Raw genomic sequence first — 5,341 nt, 5'->3', positions numbered from 1 at the left:
TTGGCTCAAAATCTCACGATACATGGCCCCATTCATTCTGTCCTTAACACGGATCAGTCGTCCTGTCCCCTTGGCAGAAAAACAGCCCCATAGCATGATGTTTCCACCCCCATGCTTCACAGTAGGTATGGTGTTCTTGGGATGCAACTCAGTATTCTTCTTCCTCCAAACACGACGAGTTGAGTTTATACCAAAAAGTTCTACTTTGGTTTCATCTGACCACATGACATTCTCCCACTCCTCTGCTGTATCATCCATGTGCTCTCTGGCAAACTTCAGACGGGCCTGGACATGCACTGGCTTCAGCAGCGGAACACGTCTGGCACTGCGGGATTTGATTCCCTGCCGTTGTAGTGTGTTTCTGATGGTGACCTTTGTTACTTTGGTCCCAGCTCTCTGCAGGTCATTCACCAGGTCCCCCCGTGTGGTTCTGGGATCTTTGCTCACCGTTCTCATGATCATTTTGACCCCACGGGATGAGATCTTGCGTGGAGCCCCAGATCGAGGGAGATTATCAGTGGTCTTGTATGTCTTCCATTTTCTGATGATTGCTCCCACAGTTGATTTTTTTCACACCAAGCTGCTTGCCTATTGTAGATTCACTCTTCCCAGTCTGGTACAGGTCTACAATACTTTTCCTGGTGTCCTTCGAAAGCTCTTTGGTCTTGGCCATGGCGGAGTTTAGAGTCTGACTGTTTGAGGCTTTGGACAGGTGTCTTTTATACAGATGATGAGTTCAAACAGGTGCCATTCATACAGGTAACGAGTGGGGGACAGAAAAGCTTCTTACAGAAGACGTTACAGGTCTGTGAGAGCCAGAGATTTTCCTTGTTTGAGGTGACCAAATACTTATTTTCCACCCTAATTTACGAATATATTCTTTACAAATCCTACCATGTGAATTCATGTTTTTTTTTTTACATTCTGTCTTTCACAGTTGAAGTGTACCTCTGGTGCAAATTACTGACCTCTGTCATCATTTTAAGTGGGGGAACTTGCACAATCGGTGGCTGACTAAATACTTTTTTGCCCCACTGTAAATATAAAAATATGGGTATGTACTGATAAATGATCATAACTATAATATTTTTGAGCCAAAATTTAAATCGAATCGAATCAGGGATCAAATCAAAGCGGGACCTTGTGAAACAGAATATCTGTTATAGATGAGTGACGATACCCAGCCCTACTAAATAGTGTCACTGTTTACTGTATGGTGTGTGTGTGTATGTGTGTGTGTGCCCTTTTGATTACCTTTGAAATATGAAGGAGCTTCAACTCAAAGGTCAAAAACTCCCTGTGCAGTGAAGATGTGGAAATCCCCACAAAAGTACCAAGTGCTCAAGTGTTCAAATGTAATGAGTCCCAATCCAGTCATTTCAGTGCGGGTGAGCAGCAGATCATTTCACACTACTTACAACCAGCTGGCGAACGATGCTTCAGTTTAAGATGCATCACAGGAAACAGCATTAACAGGGACATTACTGTGAAAAACACACATACACAAAAAACATGCCTATTTTATCTTTTAGCTGTTGATCGACTTCTAAACAATTCTTAAATTCCTAAATGTGAAATTCTTGAACTGAACTCCTAAAAAAGTCAAACAAACCCTGAGTAAAATGAGCTGCTGAAATAAACTGTAGACTCACTGCTCTTTGGCAGTGCTAGCCTGTAACTGATTTTTTTTTTTTTTAAGAAATTACATTTAAAACCAGGTAACTCCGCCCTAAGGGCAAGGACTGCACTAACACTATGATGTTTCATGCTGATGTCATCATTGGTAATCCCCAATAATGACATCTCCAGTGTTTTCATAGATCATTTGTGCTGATGACATCATTGTCACAATCTGACAATGATGTATATTTTTCCACCAATAGGAAAGGCTGAGGTTTTTTGGTGTTGTTTTTGTTCACAGGCTTTCGAGCGTTTTCCTTATAAAATGCCGTTTTTACCATTTCTTCCCGCAGTAAATATAAACAACGACAGTATTCAGGAAGAAAAACAAAAATTGCAGATATTTTTATCATAACTCTGGTTTTACGTGGCCGGTCAACACAATTTAAAAACTGGTATGAAGTCCACACTTGTTCCGTCAGTTGTTCCGTCTGTCCTGCTCACATCTCCAATGGTTGTACACGTTGTCATTAACGTGGCTTCACTCCACATCAGCCGCTTTGCTCGCTAAAACACCGGTGTCGGCCCATAAGGACGCTGTCAGAGCCTGTCAGCGACGTTGATTAGCTGCGTATATACGAGTGTGAATTGCATCATTGGCTGGACTATTGGATAAGGTGGCATCGTTCTAATCCCATACGGGAGCAGCCAGTCACTTACTGACTAACACTGCAAAACTGAATTGTTAACGTTTTTATTTTAATTTCATTTCAGGTTAGATTTTTCTTTTTTTGTGCGCAACACAGATTTTCTGTGCGCAGAGAGCGTGCCAGCAGTGCACAATTGCGCACATGCACAGCTTAGAGGGAACATTCATCACAAATGTGTGAAAATCAGAGTTTATGTGAATTCCCACCGGACATTTTGTAGGGCTGGGGTAGAAGAAACTTTATATTCTTTTTCTACACTTGTGTACTAAAGTTACTTCCTGTATTTACTCTGATTTCTATAGTTTATGCTGCTCTTTGAACTGCTCTTTGATCATATTTGTTATTTGAGAATGTAATTCTATATATTTGATTTCCTGTGTTCTTTTTTGTGTTTTGGCTAATGATTTGTGACTGTCATTAATCAGTGCTTCATTAAATAACTTGTATTTCTTGTGACTAATGCTATCTTATTTGTTAAGGAAGAGAAATTGCTTGATATACAAAGCAGCAGCTTGATTGTTGCATTACCTCGCTTGCTCACAAAAGTAGCTACTAGCTAAGCACGCACATTAGTTTGTGATGCAATCTGATATTTAAGCAACCAAGAGTGTTACTTCTCTTTTTCATAACTAAGTCTTTTATTGGAGCAACCGAGAGAGTCAGGAAACTTCTATTTCTTATAAATTGTCTATCAGTTCAGACTTTGGCAATAAGAACAGTTGAGTTTATGAAAAAAGCTGCATAACTCATAAGGTCTCTGAGGGTTGAGTCATCATCGCTGATGACTCTAACAGTAAGTCATCCAGGTGTCATTTTTGTTATTTTTAAAAATAGAGTTCCTTAGTCTCCTCTGTCAGGAGACAAAGAAAATAATCATTCTTAAGCCTGTTTACTTTTTTTCTGCTTGTCTTCAAAATACACAGAATGAGTGTTAAAAGAGTCCCAGATCTCAAATTAGCTATGACCACACTTTGAAGATGACTGTTGGTCACCATTGGTCATTTCAGGTTTCGGACACCTAGACACCTAACCCTCTAACATATTTATGTCATATGTCAATCATTGGTGTCCTGCTTCAATCACTCATCTTAGCCCACCCACATCAGTCAAAATGTATTTTTTCCACTGATGAGGGAATGTCATTGACTTTCTATAGTCCCTGGTTATAAAACTGCTGTAAACCACCTCCTCTGTGGATGCAGCTTTATGATTAAAAATGCAGTATGTTTTCACCACATGTATTTTCTGAGATAGAATACAAATTATTTCTATAGCAATATAAAAATATTTCTAGACTATTTGACTTTCCTGAAAATATCACACAAAGCTCACAATCAGATAAAAAATCATCATCATGAAATGAGAACTTCTATAAACTCTGTTAAATGCACCGGACTGGCTCTGTAAGACCTTACTCATGATTAAAACTGAGTTACAGCTCAGTGAATGGCATTTGTAAAAAAGAAAGACTGGAGCTTAAAACACTGTTATAAAGAACTATCATGTCATCTTAATTAGACATGATCTATCCCAGCTATAATGTGAAATGTGGGGTACAGTGTGGACAGATCAACACTGAGGCAGAATCAACCCATAGAGACATATTAGTCCATTTAGAATCACCACTGATTACTTATTAACTGAACCAGCACACAGAGATCAAGTAAGGAAGCTGGGACGAGCACAGATAGACTCCGGGCCTGGATTCAAACCCAGAAACTTCTTGCTCTGCGGAAATAGGTTTAACCACCACACCGTGCCTCCTCATCAAACACTTTGCTCTAAATAGTTTGAAACAAAACCTGTTGGAAATGTGATTCTTTACAGGTCTATTCATGTGCAAACAACAGCACCATGTGTTTACGACAGCAGGCATCAACATCAGCAATGCAGAGATGTCTGAGGGAAGATGCAAACAGAGGATACAGTAGATTTGTGTTGTGGGTGACTCAGCCTGAAACAACATGTCCCAGAATATGCTCTGCTCAGAGTTTGCAGCTGAATACCAGCTCATTCAGCTAAGAAACAGCTGAATACAATATAGAAAGTAAAGTTAGGAGCAAAAAGTCGGACTTTTTCGGCACTGTGAAATTCTAAGGCCTGACTCATTATGACAGAAAGTTTTCAACTCTAAAAGAAATCTGCAGATTTATTACAAAGCCTGGTCATTAGAGTCAAAAGCTGATATTTATAATCCATGTTAGAATATAGATAACTTTTTAAGGGTAGGTGTACTTAAGCTGGCCTTTCAGTGGCTACTTTTTACATACTTACGGGACTTGTTCTAAGTAAGTAAGTCTAGACCTCTGTTCTTTCAAGTGATGGAGTGAACATAGGAATAGTTACACTCAGGTTTTAAACAATTTTTGGGATCATTTATGATTACATACTGTCTACATACCACTGCAAAAAATGAAAAGCAAGGCAAAATAAATATTCTATCTAAATAAACATTAAAAACCACATGCAGAACTGCAGTTGGTGCCTTTGAGTCAGCAGGGATGCCTCATGGTTTGCAACAGTTTTGATGGATGATCTTGCTGAGGAGTCACTTCCATGTCTACAACATTACATTAATCAGTTCAAAGCTATCGATTTCACTCGAGACATTACTGTTCATGCACTATTAGAACAGACCTGTCTAAGATACCGAGTCATGAATGAACTCAACAAACCGAGTCATGGATCTCTGTCGGGTACAGTGACTCAGCTGACGTAGGTTGTGTACATTTGCTTATATGACATTTAAACCCCTTGGGTTCTAATTTGAATGCTTAGGCTACCAGTGAAAGAGCACAGAGTGTGAGTAATGCTTTCCTTTATGCAGTCAAGGTGACTTTGAATGAGCTGTTCTGCTGGACGACTGTCAAATCCTGCTTGGGACTATAATGAACTGATGGAAGCTATTTCTGAGTGTAGCCAGAGACAATAAAAGCTTTTTGAAAAACACTTGAAATTTGCATCAAAGCTTTCTGCTGAAACTTCAAGCACATCATTCAACAATGATGTAG

This window comes from Aulonocara stuartgranti (genome assembly GCF_965226115.1).
Source record: "Aulonocara stuartgranti genome assembly, chromosome: 2".
NCBI classification, from domain to species: Eukaryota; Metazoa; Chordata; class Actinopteri; order Cichliformes; family Cichlidae; genus Aulonocara; species Aulonocara stuartgranti.
The sequence above is the reverse complement of the archived record's forward strand: the minus strand, read 5'-3'. Positions refer to the sequence as shown.